The 6,735-nt window shown below is 36.6% G+C and overlaps 1 protein-coding gene across 1 annotated transcript in view; it reads left to right on the forward strand.

Annotated features, from left to right (window-relative positions):
- Positions 1-316: 316 nt before the first annotated feature.
- LOC107684096 (neurotrypsin-like) overlaps positions 317-6,735 on the forward strand; it is a 36,778-nt gene continuing 30,359 nt past the window's right edge. Inside the window, exon 1 of the mRNA XM_016480276.1 lies at positions 317-396. The gene's annotated coding sequence lies outside the window, so the exon portion shown is untranslated. The remainder of the gene's footprint in view (positions 397-6,735) is intronic.

A 6,735-nucleotide genomic window follows, 5' to 3' on the forward strand; every position in this document is an offset into this window, starting at 1 on the left:
TTCTTTCACCATCTCTAATGATCTCATTAGATGCTGCCCATCCCAAAGCTGTAATGTTTATTTGCGTTTTCAGCTAGTTGGACAATTAGTCTTAAATGCTTATTATTAAAGCCAAACCCATTATCTTGATAATCTTGCTAGTGGCAGGCAGAAAGGGGAGACCAGGGAGCTATTAATGAGAGTAATTGTTTAGAGATGTTTCCATGGTAAGAGAGGTGGTGTCTCACTATTTTCCTTTGTTGTCTCTTGACACAGAGAATTCATGTATCTGCCCATTATCTATTGGTCACAGGTGTCAGCACAGGCGTAAGGGGACCAGAGATGGAGAGACGGATAGAATATGTGCTGGAAAAGCACAAATATCTCCTTCTTCAGCAGCCTCTGCATCAGTGTCAGGTCAGATTGACATATAAATCAAAGGTCTGCCAGGACTCATTACTTCTGGTCTTTTTATATGCCCAAACTATAAATCTTGCATGTTTTACATGCATCAAATTAAAGACTTAGTATACATTTTTTTTAAACTTGATGTTTTGGCTTATTTTAAAGGTGAGGTTTATTATTTTTCTTTGATCAGCAGACAAAGGCTCTCTGTGGTGCTCTTGTGAGTAAATGCAAAGAGATTTTGAATAAGCTGCAAAAATGAATGCAAATGAATAGGCATTTGCAATATATTTGCAGTATCTATCTATCTATCTATCTATCTATCTATCTATCTATCTATCTATTTCTGTCTGTCTGTCTGTCTATCTTTTCTATATATCTCAACCATATTTAACTGGTTATTTCAAAGCCTTAGTGGAGCAAATCAGTTTCATTCTCATTCTAAACTTCTTTCATGTGAAACAAGATTGATGTTTGGTACATTAGCAATGTTGCTGAGATCCTCCATTAACAGAAGCTTCAATAAGGCTGCTTGCATCTTCGACAGCATGCGCCACTTCAAACACTATCTTACAACAGCATCCAGAGTGCCTGCGGCAGCCAATGCTAAGCGTTCTGCTGTTGTCCCACTGCCAAACTCTGGGGAGGGATACCGATAGAGGAAGCGAGTTGAGTATTTTAGTATACAACTCTAAATATTTAAACCAATAAGGAAGTCTGTATCCTGTTGGAAATTAAATGTATAAATATAGAACACACTAGGTTTGCCTTCTTTTTTATGTGTATGCTGAATGCTAAATGTGACAATAAACATAACTTAATTTATTATTAAGTAAATTTATTAATTTATAACTTAGTTTAATTATGTACAAAAAAACTCCAAAACATGATGCAATAGGACTGGTGCATTAGTTCAGACCTGTCTGAATAAGACATATATTTGATATACTGTAAATATCTAACACTAATATCTCACCTTCATGCTCTCCTCTGTGGTGTGATTTGTCACTTTTATTCATTGCCTGTAATGTCTGCAAGTCTAGATATACTTCATAAAAAAAAAAGCAAAAGCAAATTCTATCGTCATTTATTTAACCAGTAACACTTTAACTGACAATGAGCAGTTACAGTATTTAATCTTTGATAACTTTAGTTAATAAAATTACAACTTGTCATTGTTCATTGTCGGTTCATGTTTGCTCAGGTCTATTAAGTAACATTAACAGATACAACTTTTTATTTTAATAATGTTTTAACTAAGATATATGTATTAACTAAGATATAAACTAAGATTAATAAATGCTTTCGGATTTTTTTATGGTTAGTTCGTTAAATAATAATAACAAATGGAACCTTGTAAAGTGTTACCATTCAACCTTGTTCCAAACCTATATGACTTTCTTTTTTTTTCTGTGGAACATATGTGTATGACCTGGAAATTGACAGTTGCTAGTCACCATTCACTTTCATTGTTAGGAAAATGAAAATGTAATAAAACAACAAATGTTCATATTTTTTTTAACTATTTCTTTTATATCTGTTAATAGTATGTGGAGAAGAAAAAAGAGAGTCTACTTTCTTATTTCTTATCTGTTTCCATACCAACTGGGTGGGGATTGGCTGCTTTAGAGAGGGATAATGGAACTGAGAGCTGATGCCTCTGGGTAAAGACAGTTATGATAGTCAAACAGAACCCCTAAATTGGTGTGTGTGTGTGTAGATGTGGATGTTTGCATACATCTCTTTTAAAATCGTCCTTTTTAATGTCATTTCTAGACAATACCACTTTCAGGTTCTTACTCTCTCTTTTTACCCCCCCCCCCAGAGCACAAAGACAATTGTCTCTTAAAAATCCTTAAATGTGCTGTTAGAGTTGGAGGTACTGCTGGCAGTTTAACCATTGCGTTGCCATGACAACACTGCATCCATCAAAGCGGTGCACCAGTGAAATTCTTGTTTCCCCCATTACAACCACAGATCATCATGGAGCAGGTGTCTCTGCGGCACAGAGATATAACACGACTGTAAAACACGTCAGTGCCAATGATCAGGTCATGAGTGTAGTGGAAGAAAGGGAGGATTGAGAGGGTAATGTATGCATGCTTGTGTGGGTGTGAAGACTCTGTGGGTGACTGCATGCCACCAGCAGAAGGTCACTCATGCTGGGCTTCCCAGCTGTAGCTTTATTATTATGAGCAAATATGAAGCAACAAAATCTATTATGCTCTGCTCTATTTGTTTTTATTGAAAGTAATTGAACTCATGCTTCCCATAAATGCTTTAGAATGAATAGCTGTGGCTATAGAGTGGATGGATATATATATACTGTATGGTAGAATATTGTTTTTTTGGTTTCCATGTGAAACACTGCTCAGATGTAACTTTCTAAATTGCTCTGTTTTCTGGAAATATCCATTAAATTTTTTTTATTTATTTTTTACTACTGGGTGTGTTAATAATCATGATAATTTGGAAGGAAAATATTCTGTTCTTCCTGTCTAACACCCACACAAATAATTCATTTTCTTATTTTTCTCCCCTCTAGATCTTTTCTGCCGTTTATAATGTTCCCTCTGCTGGTTTTATTCAAAATCCCTCCAGGTGTTTTTCTCTTGTAATGATTCAGACCTTGGATTCACCTCTCTACTGTTGCATGTAAAACAAACATTTGTTGAGAAAAATCCCTTTCTTATATTTATGCACATTTAGAGGTTAAATGTATAAATATTTAAACCAATAAGGAAGTCTGTATCCTGTTGGAAATTAAATGTATAAATATAGAACACACTAGGTTTGCCTTCTTTTTTATGTGTATGCTGAATGCTAAATGTGACAATAAACATAACTTAATTTATTATTAAGTAAATTTATTAATTTATAACTTAGTTTAATTATGTACAAAAAAACTCCAAAACATGATGCAATAGGACTGGTGCATTAGTTCAGACCTGTCTGAATAAGACATATATTTGATATACTGTAAATATCTAACACTAATATCTCACCTTCATGCTCTCCTCTGTGGTGTGATTTGTCACTTTTATTCATTGCCTGTAATGTCTGCAAGTCTAGATATACTTCATAAAAAAAAAAGCAAAAGCAAATTCTATCGTCATTTATTTAACCAGTAACACTTTAACTGACAATGAGCAGTTACAGTATTTAATCTTTGATAACTTTAGTTAATAAAATTACAACTTGTCATTGTTCATTGTCGGTTCATGTTTGCTCAGGTCTATTAAGTAACATTAACAGATACAACTTTTTATTTTAATAATGTTTTAACTAAGATATATGTATTAACTAAGATATAAACTAAGATTAATAAATGCTTTCGGATTTTTTTATGGTTAGTTCGTTAAATAATAATAACAAATGGAACCTTGTAAAGTGTTACCATTCAACCTTGTTCCAAACCTATATGACTTTCTTTTTTTTTCTGTGGAACATATGTGTATGACCTGGAAATTGACAGTTGCTAGTCACCATTCACTTTCATTGTTAGGAAAATGAAAATGTAATAAAACAACAAATGTTCATATTTTTTTTAACTATTTCTTTTATATCTGTTAATAGTATGTGGAGAAGAAAAAAGAGAGTCTACTTTCTTATTTCTTATCTGTTTCCATACCAACTGGGTGGGGATTGGCTGCTTTAGAGAGGGATAATGGAACTGAGAGCTGATGCCTCTGGGTAAAGACAGTTATGATAGTCAAACAGAACCCCTAAATTGGTGTGTGTGTGTGTAGATGTGGATGTTTGCATACATCTCTTTTAAAATCGTCCTTTTTAATGTCATTTCTAGACAATACCACTTTCAGGTTCTTACTCTCTCTTTTTACCCCCCCCCCAGAGCACAAAGACAATTGTCTCTTAAAAATCCTTAAATGTGCTGTTAGAGTTGGAGGTACTGCTGGCAGTTTAACCATTGCGTTGCCATGACAACACTGCATCCATCAAAGCGGTGCACCAGTGAAATTCTTGTTTCCCCCATTACAACCACAGATCATCATGGAGCAGGTGTCTCTGCGGCACAGAGATATAACACGACTGTAAAACACGTCAGTGCCAATGATCAGGTCATGAGTGTAGTGGAAGAAAGGGAGGATTGAGAGGGTAATGTATGCATGCTTGTGTGGGTGTGAAGACTCTGTGGGTGACTGCATGCCACCAGCAGAAGGTCACTCATGCTGGGCTTCCCAGCTGTAGCTTTATTATTATGAGCAAATATGAAGCAACAAAATCTATTATGCTCTGCTCTATTTGTTTTTATTGAAAGTAATTGAACTCATGCTTCCCATAAATGCTTTAGAATGAATAGCTGTGGCTATAGAGTGGATGGATATATATATACTGTATGGTAGAATATTGTTTTTTTGGTTTCCATGTGAAACACTGCTCAGATGTAACTTTCTAAATTGCTCTGTTTTCTGGAAATATCCATTAAATTTTTTTTATTTATTTTTTACTACTGGGTGTGTTAATAATCATGATAATTTGGAAGGAAAATATTCTGTTCTTCCTGTCTAACACCCACACAAATAATTCATTTTCTTATTTTTCTCCCCTCTAGATCTTTTCTGCCGTTTATAATGTTCCCTCTGCTGGTTTTTTGAAATAATCTCTTAAATAACAAAGCAGATTATTCATTATAGAGGTTTTTATTCAGTTTATGACTTTTAACATTAGAGATTGTCTCAAAGTGGTTAGACAAGCTTTAGGACTGAACCCCCCAATGTGAAAATTCCACGCTTAAAACCCTGGAAGATCTAAATCTCATCATGTTTACCTGAAGTGTTAAATATGCTGTAAGTGTAAAATGACCCTACCTATATGTAGAACTTTCCAGCAGGTGTCACTATTATTTGCGTATGTATATTACAAATGATAGATGTTGTTATTATGTTCTGGGGTATTTGAAGAAATAGGTGTGTATATTTACCATCTTATTCTAAATGCAGGCACATTTATGTTATATTTCATATATGTTATAATCCTACTAGGTTACAGATATGTCTTATTGTCGTTCCTAGTCACCAGATTGTGTATCTGTATATGCGTAGTTAGTCAGTGCGCAAGCGCCGCCTTTTTTCATTTTCATTCTGTTGTTGATCAGGACTGGTACGCTTGCCGGATTATAACCTAGCATCCTAACTGATTAGTTAACTGACGAGCTAAAACGTCACGTATAACTAGCTGATAGGCTAGCGTAGCAGTAGCATTCAGGCTACCTTGCTTGTGAATGATTATTGTGTATGTGTACGCAATAAAAAGCTCAAAAGTGGCTTGAGTTGTATCCGCCGTGCTTGTCCTGAAACCCTTCCAGTGGGGAGTTTATTGACCTATAGCAGGTAACTTAGTAAAAAACTGGACAGTTATAAAACTGCCGTCGGAGCCGTGCTCGAGAATTCACGGACACCGAGCGGAGGAGAAGCCATCGTTGATGACCGACGTCAGGATCGGAGACCCGTATTCTGAGAAGGAAGCGGCCGTTAACAACACCACTGCAACGGAGGAGCCGAAGCCAAGAGCTAACGGGGCCGTTAAAGGGCTAAATAACTTCTACAACCGTGAGTAAGACTGTGTGGATAATAATAGCTGCGGGGCTAACAATGCAGCTATCAGACATAACAGCTGAGTTGAATCTGTTGAGTCGATTCTTCTGAACGATTCATTTTGCTAAAAAGTGATTTTAGTGATTCTGATCACCGGGAAGAGGAAAAAGAGACCGAAATGGCAGATCTGGAGAGTTTAAAGCGGGAACGCTCAAACGCGCAATGGATCTTTACAACAAGAATAAACCACCTTGAAGTTAGTGCTGGCCGTTTACGTGAAGTTGAGTTGTCAGGAGAGTTAGCGAAATTGAAGGACGATTATAACAAACTCCTTGATGTCAGTAATGAGTATGTTGACGCACAGAGCCAGATAGACCCGACAGGTGCCGACAGTGAGTCGCGGGACGCTGTAACGAGGAGAGATGCCAGTGAGCAAAAATTCCTTGAAACTGAGAGCAAGATCATGGAAATGCTGTGGTCTAAGTATGCAGGGCCAGACATAGACGCTCTTGTAACACAGTTCAAGTCTGCTTTTGATCGAGCTGAGGCGCTTGGCACAAGTAAAGTGCCATGGACGCAGCAAAGGGTCGAAAGTGGTAAACTGGATAGGAAGCTCCATGAACTCAAGGAGGCTGTGTGCACTTGGAGAGATTATCGGCCACATAGAAGAGACAAATGGATGCTCTTTTTATCATTGAGAGAAGATAAAGAGCAACTGATGGATGGGTGGGCATACAGACATGAGAATGAGGATGAAGATGAGAGAGGCGATGACGCGGTCGGTGGGCATGTCATA

Source organism: Sinocyclocheilus anshuiensis, unplaced genomic scaffold, assembly GCF_001515605.1.
Source record: "Sinocyclocheilus anshuiensis isolate Anshui unplaced genomic scaffold, SAMN03320099.WGS_v1.1 scaffold553, whole genome shotgun sequence".
NCBI classification, from domain to species: Eukaryota; Metazoa; Chordata; class Actinopteri; order Cypriniformes; family Cyprinidae; genus Sinocyclocheilus; species Sinocyclocheilus anshuiensis.